The sequence below is a fragment of the Pinus tabuliformis genome, chromosome X (assembly GCF_031772625.1).
Source record: "Pinus tabuliformis cultivar Carrire ecotype Pingquan chromosome X, CPIR1, whole genome shotgun sequence".
Taxonomy (NCBI): Eukaryota; Viridiplantae; Streptophyta; class Pinopsida; order Pinales; family Pinaceae; genus Pinus; species Pinus tabuliformis.
This window is the reverse complement of record NC_142308.1, coordinates 574,296,107-574,311,321: the sequence shown is the minus strand read 5'-3', so window position 1 is coordinate 574,311,321 and position 15,215 is coordinate 574,296,107.

The following is a 15,215-nucleotide window of genomic DNA, read 5'->3' as shown; positions in this document are numbered from 1 at the left end:
TTGACTCTTAAGAATTCATCTCTAGCTTTGTTTGGATATGGACCTCGCTCTTTGTTCTTTGTATGGCTATTGACTTCGCTCTTTGTTCTTAGTATGTCTACGGACCTCGCTCTTTGTTCTTTTTATGGCTATGGATATTGCTCTTATGGTTTGGCACTCTCTTATGATTTAGTACTCGCACTGTGGCACTTGGCATTACTATACATTCAGTTATTTTTGGCACAATGGTTGTATTATATAGTCAGTTGTGTTTGGCATCATTGTTGTATTATACAGTCAGTTACATTTGGCACTTGGCTTTACAATTGTATTATATGGTATCACAGTTATGTTGGCACTTAGCATCTCAGTGATATTGGCATCTCAGTGTCTCAGTATGGTAGCTATATTGGCATCACAGTGGTATACCATCTTAGTCGTATGGTTGATCTTTGCAGTACACATCTTGGCTTACAATAGCATGGTTGACCTCTTCTATGTGTTTGGCAGCATCATAGTCCTGTGTATGAAAGCACAGTTGCTTCATTAACATAACAGTGGTATGTTTGGCATTTCAGTTCAGTGATTTGTATGACATCATTACATTCCAACAACTATGATCATATTTATATATAGCAACCCTAACATCAAGCATGGAAGGTCATCAATGGCAGTATTGAATCTTTGATCATGTATGTATTGCCATTGGACAGTGCATTGGGTGCCATTTTGATATAATGGATATATTCATGAGCCTAATGTGATCATATGTTGTCTTCCATCTATATTATAACGTTGTGTGTTTGGATTCTGGAAACATGAATGAAAATCTTTAAAATTATGCTTTTTAATAAAAAAAGAATATTTAATGTATTTTTTACAACAACCGAGTCATTGAAATCGAGCCGGTCGAGTCGATACTGAGTCGGAGTCAACCCTCGACCGAGTCAGAGTTTTAAAACATTGGGATGTATTAAAGAGAACAAAAATAACTTCAATGATATATGGAATGTAACCCTTCTTCCTTTTTATCGAATCTGAATCACTAAAATGAAGCTATAGGTCTTCGACGATCATATACCAATTAATCTGCAGAGATATAGTTTGTAAAACCACAAACAACAGTTCCTAGTTCAAAGATAGACAAAATGGATGCAGAGAATAAATTCAGGGAGGTTTAGGGGTTTAAAGACTAGATCAAATCTCAAAGTTTGAGTGCCCAGTTTCTTCACTCATTCACTATCTGAGGAGCCATAAAGATCAAGAGTTATTCTGATATACATCGATCTTTACTTGCCAGAGAGAAACGAATCCCATATACCCATGAATTCCAACAAATCCAAAAAACCATTATAAAGCCTAATAAAATAAGTGCACTTCATTTTAGAAGTCATCTCAGAAAAGACCAAAATTTTGTTATGTGATGAATGAACCTCAACGCCAATATATAGTAGTTTGGATATATGAATGGTCATGTCTTTTTAGGGAAAGACGACTTGTGTATCTTGGAGGGATCTGACCCTTGATTGGAGGGGAAATTATTAATTTGAAATTAAAATTTATTTTGGAGCCTAAAAATAATTCAAAATTTGACACAAAATCTTGGTCCAAACCCTAGCCAAATTAGGGTTTTCTACTTGATGCTTTGGCTGCCAGCTAGGAAGTTGTGACAATGTCATCAATGAATCAAAATTATGCCACATAATACAATTATTGCCTTAGTGGCACATCAACATGCTTTATGGTGCCATCTCATCAACCCTTTGGTGTTCTTGGACCAAAGACTGGGTCTTTGACTTTGACTGAGTATTTCTCTCGAACGGTGAAGGCCCATAGTACGCTCCACATACCACTAGAATCAACATGATGAGTAGAGTCTAATGGGTTTCCAAGGTAGATTCGACGATATGTTCCTTCAAAATCCTCATCAACTGTGGGATATGTCCATCGACCAAGGAATCAAACCCTAGAGTTAGGGTTTTGTCAAGCTGCATCATCCCCTACATACTTGCTCCTACTTCTACTTTGACATCAATGACATCTTTTACACCTATTACTACTCCCGCTTTGAGATAAATGACAACATAGTCAACAATAACTTCCATCTACATCTACAAGATCAAGCATACAATAGATGGCAACATAGAGAAGTACAAAGCGAGATTCATGGCAAGAAGATTCTCTAAGAAAGAGGGAGAGGACTATGAAGAAAAATTTGCTCTAGTTTCCAGGTACAATTCTATTAGAATTATTATTTCTATTGCTTCTATTATGGGTTGGAGGTTACATTAGATGGATGCAAAGACCACTTTCCTTAATAGAGTGATTGAGGAAGAAGTGTACATAGAACAACCTTGGGGCCTTGAGGTACATGAGAAGGAGCCTCATGTTTCCATAATGAAGAAGGCTTTGTACATACACTAACAGGCACCTCGAGCATAGTATTCTTGGATTGATGGATCTCTGATGAGTCTTGGTTTGACCAAGTGTAATGCGGAACACAACCTTTACTACAAGGTTGATCTTATTATTATATGACATGTTTCTGAGAAGAGTAGAAGTGTTGGAAAATGTAACTATGTTAGGTCTTCAATAATGTACTTGAGTCATTATTTAATGTATTGGTCAAAAGAATAAAGAAAATAATAATAATAATAATAATAATAATAATTATTATTATTATTATTATTATTATTATTATTATTGTGACTTATTAAAACATGGGTTTTGTGCTTAGGTCACCATGTTTTATGTCAAAGTCCCCATTGAGGACTTATAGGATTTATTCTGAGTCTATAGAGTTATTGTACATTAAAGAGACCCTTCATGGGCTTTTGAATCATGTAAAAAGGTTAAGTATTGAGTCAAATATGAATTTTGTAACCTCCAAACCATGTCAGCCTAGAAGAAGCAAGTCGGCCTAAGGACCCTATTCGACCCCACAAGAAGCCCATAAAAGGAAGCACATGGAATTCATTCGGAGTATCATTCTGTCATCAAGTTCAAGTTCTCTTGTTGCTGGGTAGAAGTGCGAAGTTCTCTTATAGTTGGGAAAAGTTGTGAAGTCTATTGCCGGGAAGCTGAAGTGAAGGTGAGTTTGGGGAAGTCTAAGGAGAAAGGAAAAATTGAAATTTTGGTGCTTCTCTCTTTGTGTTTCGTGTTCTGGATTGGGAGAACAAAGTCTCCTAAGTTTTGTTGTTGTTGGAAGTTGTCAGTTGCCATAAGATGCTGCCCTAGTCGAAGTTGCTGGAAAGAGGTCGAAATTCTGGGAGGCTGACTTGGTGGGGAGGGAAGGTCTTGTATTGGTCTAGGGTGAAGAGTTTCAAACAATACTATTGAAAGGAATAATTATCTTGAGTGGGTTTTCCCCTCAAGGGGGGTTTTGCCCTGACATGTGCCTACATATTATGTCTATTGTTCTATGTGTTATTGCTTTTGGTAATTGCTTGATGAACAAAAGAAAGAAGATATAAAGAATAGTAATAATAAGATAGATCACAAATAATTATCAAGATCAAGAAAATATTTACTACCTTTATGATTTTCCAACATGGTATCAGAGCTTTGGTGAATAAGGAAGCAAAAGGTAGTCTCAAGCACTCGATCCATTCATAGGTACTATCTTAGGGAAGGAGTCTATTATAAGGAGGATGTCTATCTCAATCAAGGGTGAGAACAAACTTGAAGGAGCATCTAACTTCAAATCTTGGAAGAAGAGGGTTGACCTAGCCCTCGAAAAGAACAAGGTGTTGGACTTGGTAAGAGGAAATGTAAAGAAGGCTACAGAAGAAGCCAGTGACTATTGTGAAAATCCAAAGAATAAGAAGAAAGGAAGGGATCAAGCCAACCTTGCTATAGAAGGAGACTCAAAGAAATGAAAGCCAGAAGAACCCGACATTAGGGACTTACACTATTAAGTCCTTTGCTTGTAGCTTTACATATCTTGTTTTATATGTTTTAGAATTTATAGGTTTTTAACATATTTTGGAAAATACATTTTTGTATTGTTTTAAGTTTTTAGGTTTCCCTCAAGCTTTGGAGGGAGCCCCCAAACAACTCCCAAAAGATAAGTATCTCATGTATTTTCAGTTTTGGGTTCATGTATTCATTCAGTTTTAATTATATTAAATACTAATCATCTTTTGCCTTGATTAGGGAAAAACATCTGCAAGGAGGATCTCTCTTGACTAGGGAAAACATATGAAAGAAGGAAGATCTCTCAAGACAAGGTTAGTAAAGAAACAAAGGTATGCTTTGAATACATTGATTGAAAGGATTATTCATTTGATGATCTATTACTGACTCTATTATGACTAGCTGTATTGAATCTTAGTGATTCTTGTTTGGGTGATTCATCTCTTGATAAATCTACCCACCCCACTCATATTCTTGATTGACTATCTAGAACCCTAGACAGGTTCTGGAAAACCCTAACCAAAGGGTACTCTAATATGAATGTTTGAAACCCTAAACTGCTTAGGGATATTGTGAAATGCTAGTCGAAGCTTTATTGATGATGTCTTGTTTGTGATTTTGGTATGATAAGGAAATCCTAACTTGTTAGGATTGAATGATAAGGTCTAAAATCCCAGAACCTTTGAAGTTTTGGTAATGTTGGGTTTGCTATGTTTCTACATTGGAACCCTAACTCATTATGGTTTGGTGGAATGTGTGAGCAAGACCCTTATATTGTCTTAGAAATGATTTCCTTGGTATGTGTGTTTTTCTAATCAAACCCTAGTGTAATCAAAGATGGTTGTGTGTCTAACTGTTATTGATATTTGTGAAGTTGGGTTTTTCTAACACATGAGATGAAATTTCTTTGCATGATGATGAAATCTAGGCATGTATAGATATGTCCTTTTTTGTTGAAAACCCTAGCTTGGTCTAGATCAGATATATTAATGTTGTTGGACATATGATATGCTTATGTATGAATGATTATGAATTCCTAGATATGTGTGTTGACCTAGTTATTGATGGTCATAAGTCTTAGGACTTAATGGAAGTCTTTGTTTTAGGATTTAATGGAAGTCCTTGTCTGAAATTCTAGGATGATGATATTTGGAAATCTAGGGTTTTGTAGCTAAACCCTAGTGAAGTTAAATTGTCTAGTATGTGTGATATAACAATCTGAAATATATTTAGATGATTGTTGGAAAAATGAAAATCTAGGGTTTGGCAGTTAAATCCTAGTAGTAACATTGTCTAATGTGTATAATGTAACAATCTGAGATCTATGTATTTAATGATTGTTGAGATTGTGGAATTCTAGGGTTTTGGAGTTAAACCTTAGTCAAAGTAAAATATCTAAAATATGATGATTTAAGATTTGTGTAAGATTGTTGAATTTGTGGAATATAGGGTTTTGGAGTTTAACCTTAGTTGAAGTAGAAATGTTTGATGAATGTTGACTATATGATAATTTGAGTTTTGCGAAGAGATTGTTGAAATTTGCATTTTTTGGTTGAGTCTAATGATTGCTTGGAAATCTAGGGTTTGCAAACTAACCCTTGTGGTAGTTGGTCATGGTAGTGACTGATTGGTGGTTGATTGAAAATCTAGGGGTTTGGAACTAACCTTAGTGGAAGCTGGTTAGGTTAATGACTAAGTTGTGATTGACTTTGATTGATTCTTTTGTATGAAATCTAGGATTTGTATGAATCCCTGGTGAGAAGTCTAACATATGTATTTTGAAAGGTTGTTAGATGCTTTGATGATCTATATGTGTTGTGAATTATTTCTAGGGTTTTCTATATATTGAAGGATGGTATATCATATCTTTGGAAGAAACATTGAAACCCTAGATGGAATGGAAGTTTTTATGAAGTAGTCTAGGGCGTATGACAATGTCCCTAGCAAGATGTTGAAGATCATATGTCTCTTGTTTTTAATTGAGTTTGGGTATCTGATATGTATATAGATGAAATGCTTCCGTACTTTTGATATGGCTAACATCATGCTTCTATAGTTTTGGTTGTACTTTCTATTTATGTTATGCAAGTACACAACCTTCAACTTGGTGAAGATGCTCGTTGATGTGATAAGCATGATGAGGTTGATGATAACTTTGATGAAATGGTTGGAAGCCACGAAAGATTCTCCGATGACAAAAAGAAGAAGCTGATATCCCAGAGGAAGCTTGCATGAAAGAGATCTTGCTAAGATTAAGAGGGAGCCTGAATGAACGAAATCTCCCTAGGATAAGAGGATGGTGGAGAATATTCCTTGTATAGGAATAATTAGATCCTCTCCGATTAAGAGGGAGTGACAAATATGGTTCTCTACTTCATGTGCCATGCATTAGGCTAGGACTAACAACCATAAGTTTTAGTGAAGGCCATGAGTAGGCGAAGGAAATTGTAGAATGCATTGTGAAGTGTTGTTGAAAGAAGGAAAGAAGGATCTGATTGAAGAATATGTTGCTGCATGGGAAGTAGGAAGGGAAAAATGTATGATTGAGGAATCTTTTGTCAAAGATTTGGTTGATAGTCCTACTATGGAAAGTTGAGAAGCAACATCAATTTGTCTAAAAGATTCCAAAGGTCTATATTTTCTCATGTACATGTGAAAGTATATTATTGATTGGGGTTGTGTTTGTACAGGTGGATCTCTCGAAGGTTTTGATAGTATGTTGGTTACCAATCAGTTTGATTGCAAGAGATTGGTCATTCTTGATCTACCAGATCAAGGGGTGTTGAGGCTTTGTGAGTGAAGCATTGCCTCAGAGGACATCTAGCCGGCACATTGTGTTGATGTCTAGAAGTTGGAAAGGTGGTGTTAATCAAAGAGATCTGTTTTGGATACACACCTGGATTTTTGGGTTGATGGTTAGCAAGTAAGCCTGAGGGTACCTAAAGGGGCTGAAAGCTTGAGTCCATCTTAGTCCCATCTGGAGAGATAGCCTTGGTTAGGAATGTAGTCCTTGGCATTGTGGTGTCTAAACTATTGAGTGACTATTTGGATAGATTGCCTGGTCAGGAATGTAGTCCATGAAATTGGTTCTTCATAGTTCATATAGTTTGAGATCTTCCATTGTATTTGTACATTATGAATACCTCCCTAGTTAAGAGGGAGTGTTGGAAAATGTAACTATTTCGGTCTTCAATAATATACTTGAGTCATTATGTAATGTAGTTGTCAAAATAATAAAGAAAAGAATTATGATTATTATTATTGTGACTTATTAAAGCATGGGTTTCATACTTGGGTCACCATGTTTTAAGTCGAAGTCCCCATTGAGGACTTCTAGGATTTATTCTGAGTCTATAGAGTTATTGTGCATTTAATAAGACCCTTCTTGGGCTTTCAAATCATGTAAAAAGGTTAAGTATTGAGTCAAATATGAATTATGTAACCTCCACACCATGTCGTCCTAGAAGAAGATCAAGTCGGCCTAAGGGCTCTATTCGACCCCACAAGAAGCCTATAAAAGGAAGCACATCGAATTCATTTGGAGCATCATTCTCTCATCAAGTTTGAATTCTCTTGTTGTAGGGCAGAAGTGCGAAGTTCTCTCATAGTTGAGGAAAGGTGCGAAGTTTGTTGCCGGGAAGTCAAAGTGAATGCAAGTTTGGGGAAGTCTAAGGAGAAAGGAAAAATCGAAATTTTGTTGCCTCTCTCTTTGTGTTTCGTGTTCTAGATTGGGAGAACGAAGTCTCCTAAGTTTCATTGTTGCTAGAAGCTACTAGTTGTCGTAAGCTGTTGCCCTAGTCGAAGTTGCTGGAAAGAGGTCGAAATTCTGGGAGGCTGACTTGGTATGGAGGGAAGGTTTGGTCTTGGTCTAGGGTGAAGAGTCTCAAAGAATACTATTGAAAGGAAGAATTATCTTGACTGGGTTTTCCCCTCGAGGGGCGTTTTTCCCTGACATGTGCCTACATCTTGTGTGTATTGTTCTATGTGTTGCTGCTTTTGGTAGTTGCTTGATGAACAAAATAAAGAAGATACAAAGAATCGTAATAATAAGAAACATCACAAGTAACCATTAATATCAAGAAAATATTTACTGCCTTTCTAATTTTCCAACTTATTCTTATTTCTTTTCTCTTATTTCTTATTCCTTCTCCTTTCTTCTCTTTCTATTCCCCTCCCCCTCCCTTATATCCTCCCCTGCCCTTTGCCATGCTCCACTTACACTTTGCCTTATTTCTTTTCTCTTATTTATTATTCCTTCTCCTTTCTCCTCTTTCTATTCCCCTCCCAGGACTCACATGACAAAGGGAGTAGCAATGGCAGGAGGTTTTGCTTCTGTTATAGAAGAAATAATCATGATTACCTCAAGGAGCCTTGTTACAAAGGGAGTTGACCTTTGAGTTCGAGATGAAAATCTTGATTTGATGCATTACTTCCTTGGTCAAGGGAAGTATACTATTGAGATCCTTCGAAGATTTGGGATGATGGTCTGCAAGTCCATGGCCACTTTTGTGGTGACTAGTTTGAGGAAGATGAGTCGTTCCAACTCTGATTCAGATTTGGTGGATCCCATGATATATAGAGAATTAGGCAAAGTGGAAGGACCAACAAGTATGCTTTCTATGAGTGGACCATGTCATACATCAAATGTGCTTCTGTGACTAGGAAGCGACAATGGCAGAGGGAGATGTTAAATTTTGTAGCTATGGTCGGTCTTCATAATTAATATTTTAGTCCTTGATGTATTTGTAATGATAAATATGAGGCATGTTTTTCATGTTGAAAATTGTAACTAGGTTGAGTCTTCTTTTAATGTATTTGAGTCATCATAAAATGTACTTGTCAAAACAATAAAGAATTTTTTTATTATTATTGTAACAATGACTTATTAAAGCATGGGTTTCATGCTTGGGTCATCATTATATTAATCAAAGTCCCCATTGTGGACTCCTAAGATTAATATTGAGTTTATATAGTCATTGTATATTCAAAGAGACGCTTATTGGGCTTTTGAATCATGTAAAAACATTTACTATTGAGTGAAATATAATTTATGTATCCTCCACACCAAATCGGCCTAAGGACACTAATTTGACTTCACATGGAGCTTATAAATAGAAGCAAGTCGAAGTCATTTGGAGCAACTCATCTCAAGCAAGTTCGATATCTCAAGAGTAATTGGAGAAATGCGAAGTAGGATGAAGTGGGTCTAAGGAAGCTGAAGGAAGTCTGAGTTGGGGAACTCTAAGGAGAAGAAGAATATCGAACTTTTGGTGCCTCACTCTCTTAGTTTCATGCCCTAATTTGGGAGATCGAAGTCTTCCAAGTTTCAATGATCCTAGAAGATGCTTGATGCTGGACGCTGTTGCCTAGTTGAAGTCTCTGGAAATGAGGTTGAAGAGTTGGGGGGCTGACTTGGTGTGGAGGGAAGGTTTGGTATTTGTCTAGGGTGAAGAGTCTCAAAGAATACTATTGAAAGGAAGAATTTTCTTGACTGGGTTCTCCCCTCAAGGGGGGCTTTGTCCTGGCATAATTCCTGCATATTGTGTCTCTTGTTTTGTGATCTTCATAGACACATAATATGGTAGTTGCTTGATGAAATATAATATAATAAAAAAGTAAAAGAAGCCAATATAATAACAAGTAACTATCAAGAAAGGAGAATCAAACCCTAATATAATTACATTGATTTTCCAACACTTCGTATCCTTTTCATAAGAGAAAATTTGAATTTTGAAATTTGAATTTTTGGCTCCAAACAAGCCAAGTTGGCCCTAGTCAAAGAGGCACACATTCGGCCAACCAGAAGACTATATAAGGACACTTGTCCTACGTCATTTTCTCACACACAATTCAGATCACACAAGCAAGTATTTTCTTTTTCATCAAGTGAAGGAGACAAGGAAGAAAGAAGGATGAAGTTGACCAAAAGAAGAAGTTATCTCTCTCTCTTTCCGTTAGCCTTGGCATGTGTGGATCTGATCTCCTTCCGTGACCTTGTGCGTGTGATAGAAATGACCTGTTGACCCTGCCGCCTACACCTACCTACAAGTCAGTGAGAAAAGCCTTCAACCCCACAAGGTGTGGTTGGTGGCAGGGAACTCAGAGAAAGGGCTATCACACTAATCTCAACTCTCTCCATTTGAGCTATCTCTTAAGTTAGCTAAGGGGGGTGGTCCCTAATGAAAAGTTAAGTTAAAAAAGGATGTGAGTTTCTAGAAGAATTTTTAGAGTTAAATAGATTATCTCTTTAATATTTATAAGAAAAATTGATATGAACAATAACCATAAATACATAAGATAAACATGAAATACATAAACAACAAGTGCCTTCAAAGTATTGCTCTTTAAGAAATGAAATTGTATTTTCTTAGAATGAAGTGAAATGCTTTCAAATGGAAAGCCAAAATAATCTTGAAAAGTGAAACAATAAATTGTTAGCACAAGATATGATAAATGCTTTCAAGATGAATAAGTCTACAAATCAAAGCATGGAAACTATCTTGCTCAAAAGGATACAAAAATAACTCAAATTTTATACTGAGATGACAACATGAAAATAAGTTTGCAACCCAAAATAATAGTACGTGAAAGTGAAATCAACCATTTGTGACAATAATTAAACCACAAGATGAGTCAGTTTCCAAGTACAAGAAAAATTAAACTTGTTGCAAAATTAAAAGGAATTACAATGCTTGCATCCAAAGTGATTTTTGAAATAAAATTTGCATGTGAGACTTTAAACCATCAAGATAACAAGAAATTTAAGAAATTTGCAAACAAAGCAAATATGATGGAACGAGTTCTTAGTTTATTTTATTAATTAGTGCTAAGGCAAAGTCACAATTGATCTCTAGTTCTTAGTCCTCATCCTCACCCAAATGTTTGGATCTCACAATGAGGAGTCAATAGAGGTAGAGGGTCCCTAAAAGTCTATTCAATCAACTTAATATGGAGGTAAGTTTTAGTGATGCTTGGGGCATATAAATAAATTAACCAAACAATGAGAATTAACTTCTACTTAAAATGTACTTGCTTGAAATGAAATCAAATGTTACTTTATGGAGAAAATTTGTTCAAATACTTGATTCATATAAAATGGGTTTAATGGTCAAGCATGAGTAAATTTGGAACCATGTTCAAGCCAAATAAGATCAAGTAAAAAGTGTTTGCATGCAAAAAAATCTGAACTTGTTATGGATTTAACACATGTAGTAAGTTAAAGTAAAGTGCATGCAAAATGAGTGTGATGCATGTTGTGTTAATTTCTCAATTAGATGATATGCATGCAAAATGAAATAAACCAACAAAGTCAAACTACTAAGCCTCTCCAAAAGGTGCAGAGATAGGGATACCAATGTGTAAACCTCACGCTCTCAAAATCAGAAATTTTATTAGTTGTTACAAGAAGGAAAAGACAATGAAGTCTTCTCTAAAACCCAAGTATTAACAAATTGGCATCAAATCATGGACCTTTCCTCGCTGAAAATTTTTGCAATTTGAGGCCCACAAAGGCTCAACAAAATGCAGTTTTCTTTTTTAAGAAGAGAAGATAAGCCTCCTCTATGGCCATGACTAAGAGAGAGAAAGACATGGCCAAAATGAACTCGGCCTTCCTCAAGAAGAACACGACCTTATCCAAGATGAATCTGGCCTAAATGTGGAAGTAATTAGTAAATCTGAGCCCCAAGGTCCTACATGCAAACTTGTAAGTAATTTTCCGATGATGAATCCCGCAAGTAGCTGCAAGAGAACATGTTAAAAAAAATCTACAACAACAAATGTTAGCTCAAGATAACTACAAAGTCTGTTACAAAAATAATCTACAAGAGGTCGGGCCAAAGAGTATGAACAATCTCTCCTCTTTGACTATCCATGACTTAGCTCTTTGAAATAGCCAGATATTGATAAATGAAGTACAATACGTAAAAAAAAAAAAAAATATCTTCCAAGTTTGATATTTTGATGCAAGAAAATAAAAGCTTTAATAAATTTGAAAGAATCCCTGCAATACACAAATAAGATATAGATAAGACTTTGGAATTCAAAACATGCAGGTTATCTTTGAATATTTTTCAAGAATGGGTTGATTCCTCCAAGAATTTCCCCTTGCACTTGAAAAGCTTGACCAAATAATGATTCATTTACAAAACTTCACCACAAATCATTAAATCAACACGAATTAAATAAGTGCAGTGGAAAGAATTCATAGAGATACATCTATTACCCACTAGAAGATTTCTTTTCCTAAAGGAAATAATTAATTCTTATGCTAATATGAGATAACTACATACCAACATAACTTGAAACACACATGCAAGAAATAATGACATGAGGGAATAAATAAAAGCATAACAATAAGTTAAGAATTTACCACACATGCAAGGAGAAGAACACCACCACGTTTTACCCCAAACACTGTTGTATTATATTGCAAATAGTGAATACAATCTCACAGTCTCCTCAAGCACAATAGCTCGCATTACATTATACAATATGAGAGCCCATGGATCTATTATATACAGAGTTGGGAGCAAATCCCAATGAAGAATGAAAATAACAAATGGCATTGGAGCCAATCCTAATGTAGAAGCGATTAAACAAGTGGCATGAGGTGACAATCCCAAACAGAAATTCAAATTTGTTGAATGAAGCTCAAATGTTAAGTGTAAAAATCGAATTCTAGCAGGTGGATATCATTTTCTTCTTCCCTTATGTGCCAAATTCGAATTTTATGATGGAATGACAAGTGTATATGGGTAGTAACCCATATGGGACAATTTCCCACAAAAATCTCCACCAAATATTCTCCCAAATCCTCCCAAATGTGCATTAACTTTACAAATTCGAATTTCTAAGTAAACAACTTTCTCATTTAATGCCAAAAATTCGATTTTATTTGAGCATATGTATTTTCCTTGATTTTAGGAGTCCACATCACCTTGAGACTTCACTTTAACTCCCCCATAATTTTCCACCTTATTTCCACATCATTTAGCATGTGTGGATATTTATTTTTCTCCATTTATTTAATTTCTGGCTTAATTAATTACCAGATTTCCCAATAAACTTAGGAAAGTGGGTTTTGAAGGTTCAAAACACATTTTAAACCTATCAAAGTGTGTCATATTGGAAAGTTGAGGGTGAGAGGTGAAAATTTCATTACTGATACCCCATACAACTTCTCTAGATATCACTTATTACATTTCAAGTATAATTTTATTAGCGATTTGTGTAGTGTGAAAAATCTAAAAAATTAAAAAATAACTACTTAGACCTAACCAAATTCCACAATTTTTTTTGTGTGATTTAGTATGGTAATATAAATCAACTCTAGACATTAAGATGTGTTAGGGGCTCAACCTTCAAACCGTCACCCCAAATTTGGGGTAAAATGTGAGTGAAAAAACCCAGAAAATTATCCACCTCTAAAAAAGAAGGGATACTTAACAAGATAAAAGAAAAACACTCCAAGGTGTTCTCATTTGCTGATCGAGTCCCAACATCCTAGACCTGTTACAAACTCAACAACTCATCATTACTAGTATCACTTATTACAATTCTCTGTAGGGTGTAGAATCTGGGTACAAGAAAGATTATGAGAAGATAGAAATAGAGTTAAAAGAATCTGTTGACTGATGATATCTGATGGTACAAGTGTCATCTGGATCATCCTTGGGCGTGGAGTCTTCATATAATCATCATGTGCCACTCTAGTGGTCAACATTTGACTCCATATGGGGATGCATGCTATATATGAAGTGATAGTGTGCAAGAACCTGGAATCTGCATCCAACGACAAAAGACATATATTAGTAGTATCCATTCAAAATATCATCAAATGAAATCAAGTACAAAAATGAAGAAATTGAAATTTATTCTAAGAGCATAAAAGATAATTTATTCATGGAATAAAACTAATTAAACAAAAATTACAAGGGATAAGGTTAGAAATATGATACAAAAAGATGTCCCATGACATCAGTTGTCTTCAATGAAGTTCGTTTTGAGAACCTACTTACTTTCGGGCAGATCCATGGGCTGCTTTTGTGATGTGCCTTGTCCAATTCTGAATATTTGAGGACTTTGATCAATCCCAACACTATGTTGTACATGGCCATCAAATCTACCAAATCCTTTCCGTTTTTTTCTTTTCTTCTTAATAGATTGTGATGTTGATGTTGAGGATAGAAAATTCAATGTATCCAAGACTTCTTTGATTTGCTTTTGTCCATTTTTCTTCTGCTCTGACATGGGTGATGGATCAATCTCATAAATATAAACCCATTTCCCCTCAGTTTCTTTACTATCAAAGTCTCCATCAATTAGCCATTTTTCAATGGAGTAAATGACCTCCTCATAATGAGATGAAGATTGCTTCAGTGGACTAGGAGGCTTATGATTTTTTTCTTTGTTCTCTTCCCATTCGTCATTTAACATAAGTTAGAATTTTTGTACCTGTAATCTTTCCATTCATCCAACCTATTCTGAAAAGTGACTTGATTAGCCTTCATAACACTTATTTACTTGGCATGATTTGCTTCCATGGTGTTGATTAATTGCAATTGTTTTTCTTCCATGGTGAGCAACCTATTTTGAAAAGTGGTCATTTGATTAGAATGATTGACTTCCATGGATTTTATTGTTTGTGCATGATTTACCTCCATAGTCTTAATGAATTGAACTTGGTTGAGTTGCATATCCTTAATCATTTGAGTCAACCCCTTGATGAGATCCTTATCATTCTCATTTGTTTTCACTTTGATCTTTATTTCATCTCTATATTCTTCTTCAAAGGCGTCGATAATTAATTCTATAGAATCAAAACTATTAGTAGGTAATTCTATGAACCAATCCATTGCATTTCCATCTAATGAAAAGATGAAAAGTCTCATTTTAACATCCTCATGGTTAATATCATGGTACCATTTACTCACACAAAGGTGGAAATTCCTAAAGTGAGTTTCAATACTGATGGCATTGTCACCTAGAAAACTAGGCAACTCTTCAATAGCCTCAATGGCTTCATCCGGAGTGAAATTCAGATAGCTTGAAATGTTAGTAAAAATACAAGGAGCGAACAAATCATTCATGATGTCATGCTCACTTGACCCTGAAAGAGAAAATGGATACCTAATGATTGTATGAAGACTCCATGCCCAAGGATGATCTAAAGGACACTTGTACCATTAGATATCATCAGTCAACATAGTTTTTTAACTCTACTTCTATCTTCTCATCATCTTTCTTATACCCAAATTTCATACTCTATGAGAATTTGTAATAAGTGATACTAGTAATGATGAGTTTTTGAGTCTATAAAA